This window comes from Manacus candei, unplaced genomic scaffold (assembly GCF_025592945.1).
Source record: "Manacus candei isolate 608988 ecotype Guabito, Panama unplaced genomic scaffold, ASM2559294v1 h1tg000009l, whole genome shotgun sequence".
NCBI lineage: Eukaryota > Metazoa > Chordata > Aves > Passeriformes > Pipridae > Manacus > Manacus candei.
The window spans coordinates 1,232,443-1,235,757 of record NW_026138057.1 but is presented as its reverse complement, the minus strand read 5'-3'; positions in this window follow the sequence as shown (position 1 = coordinate 1,235,757).

The window sequence follows — 3,315 nt, the reverse complement described above, 5'->3', positions numbered from 1 at the left end:
AGCAGTCTGAGCAGTCTGAGAAAATGAGTTGAATGGTTCATCTGACATTCATGTGTGACTCTAGGTCACTGGGATATTCAAATGAAAACTCAGTGACTTGAAATGTGATAAATAAAAAAAAAAAAATCATTGAGCTAATTCTAACTTCACCATGCTTTGATTTAGACTTGGAATAGTTACAGTACAAAAAAGTGCAAAAAAGGGCAAAACTGCAGATTTTTTCTAACTTACTTTGCAACCCAAAATATTTACATTATCACATGAAACAATGCAAGGGGATATGATGACCTTGCAACATTTTTGTGACGCTACCAAAGATATTTTCTCACAAGTGAAGGTCCTCTGACAGAAGTCAAATTCAAATATTGATACAGATACAAGTGTAATGATAATAAAAGCAGCTGTCAGGACTACACTGTTTTTAAAAGCTGGTTTTACCTTTTGGGCCAGATTTTCCTATCAGGGTACTGTATTTCAAATAGTCAATTAAGTGGCATACAGTGAATCCCTTTTAGCTTTAGTTTTGCATTTTTATTTACTTGCTTTCCTTCTATCTATTTCTGGTTTGTTTTTTATCACAAAAGCAAATGCTTAGCCTCTTTTCTTACCTTAATTAGAAGTCAGTTTTGATACTAAAATTGTAAAGAAAGGGGAGCAGATTTTATGACATTTCATGAATATTTGGCCTGAAACTCAAATAACAATGGCAAGATCAAAATCCAGTTTTAGTAAATTTCCAATATATTTTTAACATGTCCTTTATGCTGTCATTGGATATTGCAGTTGTCTCAAAAGAGCAGAAGCATGTCATGTCATGGTTTAAATAATATATTGCCCAATCCTCTGCTTCATGTCTTTTCTGTACATGGACAAGGTCTCTGAAACACTTAATGCTAGTTTAGGCTTTCAAAGGCATTCTAGGACTTGTAGTACCACTGTACCCGAGGAAACAAAATCTTATCTGACTCATGGAACTGAGAGAAGAAAAGATCCCTTAGGTGACCTGGGTTTTGTCACAGTGAATACAGTATTATCTTCTGCTTCTGAAGAAGATTTTTCTTTCATTATTACAACTGCCAAATAAAAATGCCCCTCAGCCTGCCTTTCTGAGATTATTCTGTAAATTAATGGAATTTACAGTCAGGATTGTTTCTCATATTGAGCCCATTTTTTTCCCATTCCAACTGCATACCTTTGTGATGCCACATTTTACTTTTTCTTTTGAGAAACTATAAATCCACTCAGGTATTAATGGTCAATTCCCTGTTCACACTTCCCTTACCCTTTTCCTGAATCTGATGAAACAGCAGCATTTTGAGGTATCGTTTTGGTCCTCCTCAATATTGATTTCATCCTGGTAACTCCCTCAGCCTCTCTTAGGACTTGTGGCTCAATTCAAGCCAGACAGACCCTTGTTTTGCACAGTCGTGTTTTATGATTTCGAAACTGAGTCCAGCCCAGGTCTTAATTAGCGATGACATACTCCCTGAACTCTGGGTTGGTAAGAGAAGATAAACAACTCTAGGTTGGTAAGCAGAAGATAAACAGCAGTTGCAGCATTCTTGGCCGGGAATCGTGCCCTCAATGCCTGTGCTTGATATGCAGACTTAGTCCCTAAGCTGCTTATGCCCATGTCCATCTGCTGAGATGGCAAAGTGCCTTGTCACAAGTTGTTTGGACTCCTGCCTTGAGCACAGAGGTGCCAGGCAATGATCGGCAGCCCGCATGACAATGCAGGCGTCATTTCTTCTGAAAGGACGGCTCCTTTAAGCAATTAGTGTGTTACAGGCTGTAGCACGGGCCTCTTAGAGCATCCTCACACCTGTTGATAAAAACGTGCCAAGAAAAGACTCCACGAAGCGCGGGAGCAGAGAGCGGCCGAGCAGTGCAGCGCCGTTTTCAGCTGCCAAGGAGACAGGTTGTGCTGCCGCGGGGGTATGAAAACTCATCAGCACTTCTCGGGGCTTCAAAAAGAGATCTCAGCAGGCCAGAAGTGCCTGGAGGCACATCCGACACATCCATGGCCCCGAGTAGCGACTGAAACAAAGTCACAGGAACAGAACCTGTGTGACAGCTTTCCTCATAAAGTTGGTAATTAAATCAAGAAAAACCAGGATGGCTTTGTGCTACCCTCTTCAAAGAAAATAAAAGACTCTGACCTTGTTCTTCCCACTGAATAGACACCTGTGATATGGGCTATAAAGGCAAAGGTACAGTAGGAAAAGAAGGTAAAATTCACGTTTCGTAGGCATAATTAGGCAACCCTATGGAGTGGTGGGACTCAGTATAGCAGTACTAAACCACTTTGCTAGCAGGAAAAACAAAGAGCAAGGAGGAAATTCTGAATATTGCTCTGTGCAAGTGCAACAGAGGGGTAAGCACTGAAAGGCAAATCCATTCTCAGTGTCTGTTTTGTCTCAGGAGCCCTGAACTGCCCCTCAGATTAGAGTACAGTGGCTGCACGACAGCAGGAGCAATTCTGTCAGCTGGGGTTACTAAACCTATTTCTCTTCCATCTTGAGATGTTTTTAGATCACCACAAGCCACTTGTTTCGGAAAGAAGTCCAGAAGCAGCTTGCAACCCATTCTACCAACCTCATGCTATCCAAGGGTCAAATCTACAAACAATGAGCTGCGATTTTTTTTAATTAAAACTATTTTGGGGAAATGAAGTTTCAACAACTTTTATAAGCATTGTCCCAGTCAAAAATGAAAAAAATTTTAGATATGTATATATAAAAATTTAGAAGATTTTAAATTAAAAATTACTTTCTGTTTAACTAAAAATGAATGGTTTTCTTTATTTTTAAACTGCATTGCAAAACATTTTAAATTGAACAGATTTTGGCCATGCTAATAATTTTTAGAATTTTAACAGTCTAGAAAGTCCACAAAATATCAGTCTGAGAGAGAGTCTTGAAAGAACATTTCATTTTTATTTTTGTTATACAGCAGAGAAGTACAGTCAGTTGTATCTGTACTTCTCAGCATTAGCCTTGGGGTAATTTTAAATCTCTGAGTTGCTGGAGTGGACAAAAGGACTTGTGAAAGCCTCTGTGTGTTTCCAAAGACATACAATGAGCTGAAGGGCTGTTACCAGCCTGCTCTGGGTTACATGCAGCTGTCACAGTCTGTGTCAGGTCTCATTGCAATCAGTGGGAATTCTGCCATTAAGTTCATTAGGACCAAGATTTACCCTAAGCCCCAGCTGATATTTTGTGTGCACCATTGGGGTTATTCTGTCTTCTGCCATTTTGAGTGTCAGATTAAGGGACTGTGGCAAAGACTGGTGAACAAAGGCCATTGATTCCTTAT